Source organism: Oncorhynchus masou, chromosome 1 (assembly GCF_036934945.1).
Source record: "Oncorhynchus masou masou isolate Uvic2021 chromosome 1, UVic_Omas_1.1, whole genome shotgun sequence".
NCBI lineage: Eukaryota > Metazoa > Chordata > Actinopteri > Salmoniformes > Salmonidae > Oncorhynchus > Oncorhynchus masou.
The window spans coordinates 68,264,316-68,278,428 of NC_088212.1; positions in this window are offsets into that span (position 1 = coordinate 68,264,316).

A 14,113-nucleotide genomic window follows, 5' to 3' on the forward strand; every position below is an offset into this window, starting at 1 on the left:
AGGGTCACTCACTGACTGTCCAGGGTCAGATATTTCATGGGGTATAGACAGATGGTGAAAGGAGGAAAATATATTAGACTTTCTCTTCCCTCACCCAGACTTGAAGTGGTGTATTTATTTCTGTACATGAGAAAGTATGCGTGTCGGTGTGAAGTAGGGACACCTATTGACCCCAAGGTACATGGTTAAGTCATTTTTAAGCTATGCTTTCCAGGTTGGTATGTAATGTATGTCTGAGTGCTATGTGTATTGCATGTCTATATTCTAAAGGCTGACCTCTCTCTAGCTGGAGTGGGGCTTCAGGTCAGATTCCAGCATCTGCATCTTAATCAGTCGCTTAGGGTCTTAAACATAAGCATCTTAAATGTTTGCTTAGGGCCCCTGGCCACTAGGTGGACCCACACCAAAACATATACATTAGGGTATAGAAAGTCAACACCACCATTCAAAATGTTAACCTTTTGTTGCCTTACAGCCTGAAATGTACACACAGTAACCCACAATATCCAAGTGAAAAAAAAATATTTAAAAAAATGCTGAAAATGTATTACAAGTAAAACAGTCAAATACCCTGTCTGGATAAGTGAACATGGTGGAACCACCTTTTGCTTGAATTACAACCATGAGTCTCTTTGAATATGTCTCTACTAACTTCACACCTCAACTGTTCAATATTTGCCCATTCTTCCTTGCAGAATTGTTCAAACTCAGTCAAATTGCATGGTGGCCACTCATGGACTACACTCTTCAAGTCATTCCACAGATTATTGATGGGATTTAAGTCGGGGCTCTGACTAGGCCACTCAAAGACATTCATCTTCTTGTGCTTCAGCCACTGTACCATTGCTTTGGCGGTGTGCTTTGGGTCATTGTCATGTTGAAACGCGAACCATCTTCCTATTTTCAACTTCCTGGCAGAGGGCTGCAGGTTCTCCTCAATAATCTGTCGGTATTTTGCACTGTCCGCTGTGCTCCAGTCCCTGCTGAAGAGAAACACCCCCACAACAGGAGGCTGCCACCACCGTGCTTTACTGTAGACATGGTGTTCTTTGGGTGGAAAGATGTATTGGGTTTTCACCAGAAATATCATTTGGTGTTCTGGCTAAAAAGTTACATTTTGGTCTCATCTGACTACAGCACCTTTTGCCACTTGGCCACGGAATCTACAATGTGCTTTTTGGCAAAGCTCAAACGAGACTTGATATGGCTTTTTTTGAGGAGTAGTTATTTTCTTGCCACACTCCCATAGAGGCCAGATTTGTGGAAGCACTTGTGATCACATGCACACATTGACCAGTCTTTGCCATGAAGGCCTGAATCTCCTTCAAAGTCGCCATTGGCTTCTTGGTAGCCTCTCTGATCAGTCTCCTCCTTGCCTGGTCATCCAGTTTGGAGGAACGGCCTGATCTCTGCAGGGTCTGGGTGGTGCCATACGCCTTCCACTTCTTAATAATGCTCTTAACTCCGAGGGACAAAGCCTTTGAAATCTTTATCTCGTAGATCTTGTGAAAGTACCTTTCCACCCATAGTGGATTCTTTACTTTGAATTGCACTGCTAAGCAGTGTAGTCCTCTATGAATTACTGGTTTTAGTCTGATCCAGTTAAAGTCACTACAATTGATCACAGATGGAAGCCAATTAGCTTGATTTGTGATCTGGAAGGGGGTTGGTTATACCTCAGCAAGTTTGCAATTGAAATTCTAGGTTCACTTATCCAAATACGGTATTTTACTGTTTTACTTTTTTTTCAGAGGTTCACTTGGATATTGTGGGTTACTGTGTGTAAATAGAAGGCTGGAAAAAGGCACAAAAAATATATGAATGTTTTGAAAGGTGGTGGTGACTCTATACCCACTGTGTTTTTTCTGTTGAGAGTTAGAATAGTAGATACACAAGGTGCCATTTTGAAATTTGGCTCTGCATCAGCAGTTTTCCTCTTGTTCACTGTCACTGAGAGTCACTCATAACCATGTCAGCTAACAATTTTTAGATTGGTAAAATAGTCTAGCTAGCTATCTAAACGTGTAGTAATCATGGCCAAATACCAACCGGGCATGTAGGGCATGTGCCCAGGAGCCCTGACCTCCAGGGGGCCTCCACTGATTGTGTTAGTCACTCTCACTCAGATATCATTAACATGGCATAAGTCTGAGCTACGACCGGCCCTGGATGTCAGTTAATGTTAATGGGATCAGTGGCCTGGTCAGATGGGTGATGATGAAGAGTCGAGGGAGGGGAATAGTAGAACAAAAGGCCCGCTCCCTAACTGTCCCCAGCCTGCGTGTTTATTTTATAACCCAAAATACAAAATCAATACAGAAATAGAGCACAGAGTATTGTTTACTTCTCTCTGGGGACAACAGCACCCATTACTACAGGGGGTATAATCTAAGCAGATCTTTATTGGTAGTTATAACCCCTCATTCAAAATACCCATTTACCTGTTTTAGACACACATACACACATACACACACACAGGAGTTATTATTGAGGCGCTTAATGGCTGATGGGTAATCTCTCTCCATGTGCGGCAGGGCCAAAGTCAGCCGCTCACACAATGCCACCATGTATGCCCACCTGGGGATGACATTAAACCCTGTAAGACTGTGTATTTCACACTTATACAAGATTATAAAATATTTATTCCATTTGATGTCTATCAGTGCTTGTTACCCAATATGCTGTAATAGGAAACATGAAACAGCCATTTTCTCACAGAGGGTGGAGGTTTCCATGGAGTTTACATTTCAGCGAGAGAATATGTATGTGTTACGCCTGTGCTCTAGTCGGCCACTATAACTCTGTATGTATGATTCATTTCAATAATAAACCATTAGTTTGTTGATGTAGCTAGCAACCACGGAGGACATTGGACATGCCTAACTGCTGCTGAGGGCAGCATAGCAAGGGGGGCATTGGACTAGCCTATCTGCTGCTGAGGGCAGCATAGCAAGGGGGGCATTGGACTAGCCTATCTGCTGCTGAGGGCAGCATAGCTAAGGGGGTATTGGACTAGCCTATCTGCTGCTGAGGGCAGCATAGCAAGGGGGGCATTGGACTAGCCTATCTGCTGCTGGGGACAGTATAGCTAGGGGGCATTGGACTAGCCTATCTGCTGCTGAGGGCAGCATAGCTAGGGGTCATTGGACTAGCCTATCTGCTGCTGATGACAGCATAGCAAGGGGGGCATTGGACTAGCCTATCTGCTGCTGAAGGCAGTATAGCTAGGGGGCATTGGACTAGCCTATCTGCTGCTGAGGGCAGTATAGCTAGGGGTCATTGGACTAGCCTATCTGCTGCTGAGGGCAGTATAGCTAGGGGTCATTGGACTAGCCTATCTGCTGCTGAGGGCAGCATAGCTAGGGGTCATTGGACTAGCCTATCTGCTGCTGAGGACAGCATAGCAAGGGGGGCATTGGACTAGCCTATCTGCTGCTGAGGGCAGCATAGCTAGGGGGGCATTGGACTAGCCTATCTGCTGCTGAGGGCAGCATAGCAAGGGGGCATTGGACTAGCCTATCTGCTGCTGAGGGCAGCATAGCTAGGGGGGCATTGGACTAGCCTATCTGCTGCTGAGGGCAGCATAGCAAGGGGGCATTGGACTAGCCTATCTGCTGCTGAGGGCAGCATAGCTAAGGGGGTATTGGACTAGCCTATCTGCTGCTGAGGACAGCATAGCAAGGGGGGCATTGGACTAGCCTATCTGCTGCTGAGGACAGCATAGCTTGGGGGGCATTGGACTAGCCTATCTGCTGCTGAGGACAGCATAGCAAGGGGGGCATTGGACTAGCCTATCTGCTGCTGAGGGCAGCATAGCAAGGGGGTATTGGGAATGGTGGTTCCCTGCAAAGTTAAGACTACAAATGAATGATGCATCATTCTTGGTAATATTGTTTTACAGTGGCAATATGAAAGTACAAAGTCCTCAAAAATATGACTAATGGTAAACTAATTCAATTATTTTTGAAAATATTTTGGGACTACGACTGAGACTGAGACCAAGGTAGGTCATCATAACTGTATAAACAGAATTCTCAAAACAAGTCACAGCAAATGTCAGTGTTGGTGTGAATTGCTAGATGGATGTTGATTTTCTCAGTAAAAGGGCTTAGTATTTTGTGTGCCTATGTTTTCCTTCATGACTGGACTGTTGACTGGTGAAGAAAAGCCATTTTTCAGCGTGCTGGGAGACGTTTTAGAGCAGCTCTCTCTCTTCCAGCTGGCTCCTCAGCCCCGACCCTGCAGCCTGCCTGCCTGCCTGCCCAATGTGTTACAGCTGGGCTTTTCCACACCACTTCAGTCCTGTCCTCAAACCCGTCCTATTGGGAAAAAGAGAGGGAGACATCAAACCATCAGGCAGCCCACACAGAACAAACTAGGTCTTTCAGCTTGCTGACCCAAAGCCTGCCTCTCCTTTCCTTTCCAGGCTCTGTACAGATAGTCAGGCCCCCCTGTACCCTCCTGCTGCTCCAGACTTGGCTCTGCATCTCACCTCCAGGTGAAGTTATTTGGGAGGACCTAGATTTATCTCCAGTGGGAGAGAGAAGAGTTGAGGAGTTAACTCAACTATTTCCGCAGTGATGGGATTCAGGGAAATAGCAATGACCAATGACTGAAAATATTTCATAACGAGCATCCCTTATGTAAACAAACTTGCAGTTCACAGAGGCACTTTCTCAGACACACACACACACACTCACACACGGAAACCCCAATCTTGTGAATTAATAAATACTCATTTGGGGACGATAATCCCATGATCCACTGTGTTACTTCCACTGAAACACTAGTTCTGGGATGAGTTTCCAGAAAGCTCCATTGAACTAAGGTCATCTTTGAGAAGACATGACGAGTGTCTTACACTGATAAAGCTCTCAGACCAGAGAGAGAGCAGTACATCCACTCACTCAGTCTATTAAACAAGACTACACATTTAAACAGGGCCCAGGAGACAGGCCTCATTAGGTCCCCTCTTCTCCTCAAGTTTCATTGTTACTGTTCAGCAGCAGGAGGAGAGGACAGATCCTCCTGTTCAGCAAAGTGACATTACTACTATACTGCTGTATCCTCTTCTCCCAGGGGCCCACTCTGACTGCAGTGAGTCCATTGATCTGTCCAGTCAGCCAGCCAGCACAGTGATCTGTGTTAAAGTGAACCATCACGCTCAGCAGTCAGTAGCCCAGCTCCTCAGTGTGAAAAGACCAGAGCCAGAAGGTTCTGACGGGAGGGATACATGAACTAACAGCACGTGGCAAAGCACCTCAGCCCATCACAATGCATCACAGTGGAGATCAAACCCAGAGCAGACACTTGGGCTGTCCTCTCCCACTGTTCTGGTTCTACTTAAGACAGGGTTCTGGGTTATGTGGATTCAGGCAAAGTCAAGAACCTGTTCCAAGAAGCCAGGATGTGGAGCAGTTCTTCAAAACTAGACACACTCTTTATGTCAATCACTCCTGCAAGAACTTAGACCAGCTGTCTAGTACTATGCCGTTTGGAACCACCACCAGCCAGACATTTTGGACCAGGCCCACTTGTTGTGCAATAGGTTAGCAGCTCCTTCAGCTGATTCATGAATCACAAACATCCAAGGCCTTACTACTATAGTGCACTGAGCTTGGATGCCAAGTGACAGGGAGTGTGCAGAAGAAGTGGAAAAACAAAGAGCGTCACTAGACAGGATGATCCCGGACATCAACATTGTCCCGAACAAGTCAGGAACGATTAATCTCAAATGACCCCCCCCTCTCAAAGTATGAAACCTCTCCAGATGCTTTACATTTATGGCATAAAGACAAACCTAATAGAGTAAGTCATTACACCCTTAAATAAACCAAAAAGAACACATTTAAACCCCATGTAAATACCATACAAATGACTTGTAATGCCTTAAGACTCCTTTCTAAAAAATGAAAGATCAACATTAAGATGGGTCTCATTTTCTAATCATGGGAAAGAGTGGGCAAATCCCCTGTATCCCACAGTAACAGCAGTAAACACAGAGACAGAAGAGTTAGCCAATGGGAGAGGAGCCTGTAATCCTACCACAGCCAAGCAGGAACGGGAACGGGGAAAAAGAGAACGTAAGACTGGCGAAACTAGGAGAGAGTGATGAAACAGACAAACAGAAACAGACGAGGAGAAAGAGAGAACGATAGAGAGAGAGAGGGATGAAACAGACGAGGAGAAAGAGACGAGGAGAAAGAGAGAGCGAGAGAGAGAGGGGGATGAAACAGACAAACAGAAACAGACGAGGAGAAAGAGAGAGAGAGAGAGAGAGAGAGAGAGGGATGAAACAGACAAACAGAAACAAACGAGGAGAAAGAGAGAGCGAGAGAGAGAGAGGGATGAAACAGACAAACAGAAACAGACGAGGAGAAAGAGAGAGCGAGAGAGAGAGAGGGATGAAACAGATGAGGAGAAAGAGAGAGTGAGAGAGAGAAAGGGATGAAACAGACAAACAGAAACAGACGAGGAGAAAGAGAGAGCAAGAAAGAGAGGGATGAAACAGACGAGGAGAAACAGATGAGGAGAAAGAGAGAGCGAGAGAGAGAGGGATGAAACAGACAAACAGAAACAGACGAGGAGAAAGAGAGAGCGAGAGAGAGAGAGGGATGAAACAGACAAACAGAAACAGACGAGGAGAAAGAGAGAGCAAGAAAGAGAGGGATGAAACAGACGAGGAGAAACAGATGAGGAGAAAGAGAGAGCGAGAGAGAGAGGGATGAAACAGACAAACAGAAACAGACGAGGAGAAAGAGAGAGCGAGAGAGCGAGAGGGATGAAACAGACAAACAGAAACAGACGAGGAGAAAGAGAGCGAGAGAGAGAGAGAGGGATGAAACAGACAAACAGAAACAGACAAGGAGAAAAAGAGAGAGAGAGAGAGAGGGATGAAACAGACAAACAGAAACAGACGAGGAGAAAGAGAGAGCGTGAGAGAGAGGGATGAAACAGACAAACAGAAACAGATGAGGAGAAAGAGAGAGCGAGAGAGAGGGATGAAACAGACGAGGAGAAAGAGAAAGCGAGAGCGAGAGAGAGAGGGATGAAACAGACAAACAGAAACAGACGAGGAGAAAGAGAGAGCGAGAGAGAGGGATGAAACAGACGAGGAGAAAGAGAGAGCGAGAGAGAGAGGGATGAAACAGACAAACAGAAACAGACAAGGAGAAAAAGAGAGCGAGAGAGAGAGAGGGGGATGAAACAGACGAGGAGAAAGAGAGAGCGAGAGAGAGAGAGGGATGAAACAGACAAACAGAAACAGACGAGGAGAAAGAGAAAGCGAGAGAGAGAGAGGGATGAAACAGACAAACAGAAACAGACGAGGAGAAAGAGAGAGCGAGAGAGAGAGGGATGAAACAGACAAACAGAAACAGACGAGGAGAAAGAGAGAGCGAGAGAGAGAGAGGGATGAAACAGATGAGGAGAAAGAGAGAGTGAGAGAGAGAAAGGGATGAAACAGACAAACAGAAACAGACGAGGAGAAAGAGAGAGCGAGAGAGAGAGGGATGAAACAGAGGAGGAGAAAGAGAGAGCGAGAGAGAGAGAGGGATGAAACAGATGAGGAGAAAGAGAGAGAGAGAGAGAGAGAGAGGGATGAAACAGATGAGGAGAAAGAGAGAGTGAGAGAGAGAAAGGGATGAAACAGACAAACAGAAACAGACGAGGAGAAAGAGAGAGCGAGAGAGAGAGGGATGAAACAGAGGAGGAGAAAGAGAGAGTGAGAGAGAGAGACGGATGAAACAGATGAGGAGAAAGAGAGAGAGAGAGAGAGAGGGGGATGAAACAGACAAACAGAAACAGACGAGGAGAAAGAGAGAGCGAGAGAGAGAGAGGGATGAAACAGACGAGGAGAAAGAGAGAGCGAGAGAGAGAGAGGGATGAAACAGACAAACAGAAACAGACGAGGAGAAAGAGAGAGTGAGAGAGAGAGAGGGATGAAACAGACAAACATAAACAGACGATGAGAAAGAGAGAGCAAGAGAAAGAGAGGGATGAAAAAGACAAACAGAAACAGACGAGGAGAAAGAGAGAGCGAGAGAGAGAGAGGGATGAAACAGACGAGGAGAAAGAGAGAGCGAGAGAGAGAGAGAGGGATGAAACAGACAAACAGAAACAGACGAGGAGAAAAAGAGAGCGAGAGCGAGAGAGGGATGAAACAGACAAACAGAAACAGACGATGAGAAAGAGAGAGCGAGAGAAAGAGAGGGATGAAACAGACAAACAGAAACAGACGAGGAGAAAGCGAGAGTGAGAGAGAGAGGGATGAAACAGACAAACAGAAACAGACAAGGAGAAAGAGATAGCGAGAGAGAGAGGGATGAAACAGACGAGGAGAAAGAGAGAGCGAGAGAGAGGGATGAAACAGACAAACAGAAACAGACGAGGAGAAAGAGAGAGCGAGAGAGAGAGGGATGAAACAAACGAGGAAAAAGAGAGAGCAAGAGAGAGAGGGATGAAACAGATGAGGAGAAAGAGATAGCGAGAGAGAGAGAGAGGGATGAAACAGACAAACAGAAACAGACGAGGAGAAAGAGAGAGCGAGAGAGAGAGGGATGAAACAGACAAACAGAAACAGACGAGGAGAAAGAGAGAGCGAGAGAGAGAGGGATGAAACAGACAAACAGAAACAGACGAGGAGAAAGAGAGAGCGAGAGAGAGAGGGATGAAACAGACAAACAGAAACAGACGAGGAGAAAGAGAGAGCGAGAGAGAGGGGATGAAACAGACAAACAGAAACAGACGAGGAGAAAGAGAGAGCGAGCGAGAGAGAGGGATGAAACAGACAAACAGAAACAGACGAGGAGAAAGAGAGAGCGAGAGAGAGAGGGATGAAACAGACGAGGAGAAAGAGAGAGCGAGAGAGAGAGGGATGAAACAGATGAGGAGAAAGAGAGAGCGAGAGAGAGAGGGATGAAACAGACAAACAGAAACAGACGAGGAGAAAGAGAGAGCGAGAGAGAGAGAGGGATGAAACAGACAAACAGAAACAGACGAGGAGAAAGAGAGAGCGAGAGAGAGAGGGGGATGAAACAGACGAGGAGAAAGAGAGAGCGAGAGAGAGAGGGATGAAACAGACGAGGTGAAAGAGAGAGCGAGAGAGAGAGAGGGATGGATAAAGAAAACAAGAGAGAGAGAGAATGAGGGAAGAGGATGAGAAGGGTGGAGAATAAGGGTGGGTCAACTATTGGCAGCCAGGCGACTGAAAACCCCAGAAACCAAAATGGAATCAAAGAAAGTTGTCCGGTGTGACAGCGCTCCTCTGGCGCCTGGGAGGGCAGGGAGCACAGCAACACAGACACAGAACTTCAAACACTAAGCCAGTGGGGCAGGACCTACTGCTGCGAGACTTCAATTAAGCACTGCTGAGCCATGGCAGAAACAGCTTCCCCTCTCCCTCTCTTTCAGAATCAGACTTTTTCCACACTGGCATTTCATCTCACCCTCCCTAACCCAACCCCCCCCCCTCCCCCTCTGAGAAGGCCCAACTATATCAAAGCAGGATGAAAATTAGCTACCAGAGTCTGATGACATGGCAACACAACATCTGGTTGTGAATGGCACATTTAGGTCAAAATCAACAGTGGTGCTGCTCTGGCATGTATTCTTTTGTGGGACTTTTTACCAAGTCATCATCCGTTCACATGATGCCATATTGAGGGGAAATTCAGAATGAATCCAACATATAAGCTTTTAGGTTATAACAGGATATTAATCATCCATATTCCTGCCAGTAAACACCAGTCTTTAGCCAGAGAGAGAGAGAGAGAGAGAGAGAGAGAGAGAGCACCTGTCTTTAGCCAGAGAGAGAGAGAGAGAGAGAGAACACCAATCTTCAGCCAGAGAGAGAGAAAGAGAGAGAGAGAGAGAACACCAATCTTCAGCCAGAGAGAGAGAGAGAGAGAGAGAGAGAGAGAGAGAGAGAAAGAGAAAGAGAGAGAGAGAGAGAGAGAACACCAGTCTTTAGCCCGAGAGAGAGAGAGAGAACACCTCTTTCCCTCTCTCTGGTCAGGCCAGAGCAGAGCAGTCAGCCATCCAGATGTTTTTACTGCTCTCTCAGGTAGTGCTAGGCTAGCTAACCGACAGCAGTCTCCTCTGTGTTATGGATTTATGACAGGAAACCAGCCTGCCTAAATATAGCCAGGGAGAGGGCCTCTCTTTTTCCGTGGCCTGAATTTCAATCAGGGAACTTTTTAATGAGAGATGACCACAGGTAGCACTCAGAGTGAACAGGCTTTTGCCATCGGCAAATTGGTCGAGTTCGAAAAATATATAAAAAAGGTGTGACTTTGTTTCACAGCCACGGTAATTAACATTACATGAGTAAGAGGACAAGTGTGTACTGTTAGATGTCAGTCATCTTCTCTCACCTCAGTTAACGTACTGAGAAGGTGACTTTCATAATGTTCTCGAGCTTGACTGAGAAACACTATAACTACAATGAGCTCCTTTAATATTGCTGGTAATTCCATTAGGGGACTAAATGTCACTTTTATGGAGCACAGACTAGAGGATTGTGGGCAAATGATGTATGATAATAATAGATAATACTGACAATAAATAATAATATACTCTGTCATGTGTATTCATGTTTTTCCTTTCCCTGCTTTAACCAAAGGCAATACTGAAGGAGACGACACGTTCCTTGCTATTGGGATTTGTTGTGGTTTCTTGGGTCATGGTTTCATTTCTGAGTAACAGCAGAGGGTGAAGCGACAGCGACAGCACCATCACTGAGCCCTGAGTCAGTGGTTACCCATTGTAAAGACATTGTTTGAGAATTCACAGGGGAATTTCCCCCTCCTCTCTTGTGTAATTGCAGATAAAACATTAATTAAAACCCAAGCTTCAATAAAACCAAGGCCTTTTGTAGGCATTAGATGCTTTCAGTCAAAGTGGTTTGGACCTGTCATTAAGCAGATAGTGAATGGGATCTTGTGTACAGTGAGCAACACTGTTTTAGTGGTCACCATTCATCAACCATTGTGGTTGGAAACAGGAGGGAACCAGTCTGGGCCCCGGCCCCTCAGTGTAATCCCCGCTCATTAATACACATCTCAGGGTCTAGAGGAAGGATAGGAGAGCGGGGCGGCAACATCAGTCACCATAGAGGGCTTTGTCCCCCCTTTATAGTGCCCCCTGTGCCTTTGAGGGGGGCTCTAGTACCCTCTTGTCCATGGTTGAGCATAAGTACCTCTCACTCTGGGGGCTAGATGCCACTAAGGGCACTGAGTGCATCTTTGTTTTGTTTACGAGCATTACTGACCTGTCCGTCACAGTTTAGCATCAGATGAAGACTGCTGCTGGAATCTGCATTTCGGCTTGGTCCCAGTTTTTGTTTGTCCGGGTCAACATAATAGAGCCAGACCAGGACAGGTGACATGGGAACAAGGTGGCAAGCAGCTGTGTTTAATCAGACAGGGCAGGGATGTGTGTTCAGGGTAGTGGGTCCTGTGTGGCTCAGTCGGTAGAGCATGGCGCTTGCAACGCCAAGCGTCGTGGGTTCGATTCCCGCTGGGGCCACCCATATGTAAAAGTAGTGGCCCCAGCCGACTTGTAAGTCGCTTTGGACAAAAGCGTCTGCTAAATGGGATATATTATTATTTATTATTATTCAGACCTCTTCCTTATTTACTCTTCTACTCTTCAACAAATATTACATAAAACTAAAAGCATTGTATTTGGAACAAAACACTCACTAAACCCTAAACCTCAACTAAATTGTGTAATAAATAACGTGGAAATTGAGCAAGTTGAGATGACTAAACTGCTTGGAGTAACACTAGATTGTAAACTGTCATGGTCAAAACATATTGATGCAGTAGCAGCTAAAATGGGGAGAAGTCTGTCTACAATAAAGCGATGCTCTGCCTTCTTAACAAAACTTTCAACAAGGCAGGTCCCTCAGGCCCTAGTTTTGTCACACCTTGACTACTGTTCAGTCGTGTGGTCAGGTGCCACAAAAAAGGACTTAGGAAAATTGCAATTGACTCAGAACAGGGCAGCACGGCTGGCCCTCAGAACAGGGCAGCACGGCTGGCCCTCAGAACAGGGCAGCACGGCTGGCCCTCAGAACAGGGCAGCACGGCTGGCCCTCAGAACAGGGCAGCACGGCTGGACCTCAGAACAGGGCAGCACGGCTGGCCCTCAGAACAGGGCAGCACGGCTGGCCCTCAGAAAAGGGCAGCACGGCTGGACCTCAGAACAGGGCAGCACGGCTGGCCCTTGGATGTACACAGAGACCTAATGTTAATAATATGCATGTCAATCTCTCCTGGCTGAAAGTGGAGGAGAGATTGACTTCATCACTACTTTTATTTATGAGAGGTAGTGATATGTTGAATGCACCGAGCTGTCTGTCTAAACTACTGGCACACAGCTCGGACACCCATGCATACCCCACAAGACATGCCACAAGAGGTCTCTTCACAGTTCCCATGTCCAGAACAGACTATGGGAGGCACACAGTACTACATAGAGACAAGACTACATGGAACTCTATTCCACACACAAGTAACTGACGCAAGCAGTAAAATTAGAATTTAAAAAAACAATTAAAAAACACCTTATGGAACAGCAGAGCCTGTGAAGCAACACAAATATTGACACAGACACACACAGACACACACAGACACACACAGACACACACACACACACAGACACACACACAGACACACAGACACACACACACACACACAATAGCATACATACACAATAACATGCATACACATGGATTTAGTACTGTAGGGCACACAATGTGTTGTGAAATCTGTGAATGTATTGTAATGTTTTTAAAATTGTATAAACTGCTTTAATTTCGCTGGACCCCAGGAAGAGTAGCTGCTGCTTTGGCTAAAACGAAATGTGAATACAAATGCAAGAGTTTAGACAGGCAATTTATCTCACCAATGAATGCACTGTATACTCTTCAAAAAAGGGTTCCAAAAGGGTTCTTTGGCTGCCCCCATAGGAGAACCATCTGTGGAAAGGGTACTATGTGGAGCCCAAAAGAGTTCTGCCTGGAACCAAGAAAGATAGCATCTTTTTTTAAGAGTGCATCATCATGTCATCCACAAGGCAGTCCTTGAATACTCTATCAATAGATAGTCTGTTGTGATGGAGGTGGTGGTGGTGGTGGTGGAGGTGATGGCGGTGAAGGGGTGGTGGTGGTAGTGGAGATGGTGGTGGAGGTGATGGTGGTGGAGGTGGAGGTGGTGGAGATGGTGATAGTGGTGTTGGAGATGGTGGTAGTGGAGGTGAAGGGGGTGGTGGTGAAGATGGGGTGGAGGTGAAGGGGGTGGTAATGGAGATGGTGGTGGAGGTGAAGGAGATGGTGGTGGAGATGGTGGTGGAGGTGAAGGGGGTGGTGAAGAAGATGGGGTGGAGGTGAAGGAGGTGATGGTGGAGATGGTGGTGGAGGTGAAGGGGTGGTGGTGAAGATGAGGGTGGAGGTGAAGGGGTGGTGGTGAAGATGGGGTGGAGGTGAAGGGGGTGGTGGTGGAGGTGAAGGGGGTGGTGGTGAAGATGGGGGTGGTGGTGAAGGGTGTGGTGGTGGTGGTGGTGGTAGTGGAGGTGAAGGGGGTGGTGGTGAAGATGGGGTGGAGGTGAAGGGGGTGGTAGTGGAGATGGTGGTGGAGGTGAAGGAGATGGTGGTGGAGATGGTGGTGGAGGTGAAGGGGTGGTGAAGAAGATGGGGTGGAGGTGAAGGAGGTGATGGTGGAGATGGTGGTGGAGGTGAAGGGGTGGTGGTGAAGATGAGGGTGGAGGTGAAGGGGTGGTGGTGAAGATGGGGTGGAGGTGAAGGGGGTGGTGGTGGAGGTGAAGGGGGTGGTGGTGAAGATGGGGGTGGTGGTAAAGGGTGTGGTGGTGGTGGTAGTGGAGGTGAAGGGGGTGGTGGTGAAGATGGGGTGGAGGTGAAGGGGGTGGTAGTGGAGGTGAAGGAGGTGGTGGTGGAGATGGTGGTGGAGGTGAAGGGGGTGGTGAAGAAGATGGGGTGGAGGTGAAGGAGGTGATGGTGGAGATGGTGAAGGGGGTGGTGGTGAAGATGGGGGTGGAGGTGAAGGGGGTGGTAGTGGAGATGGTGGTGGAGGTGAAGGGGGTGGTGGTGAAG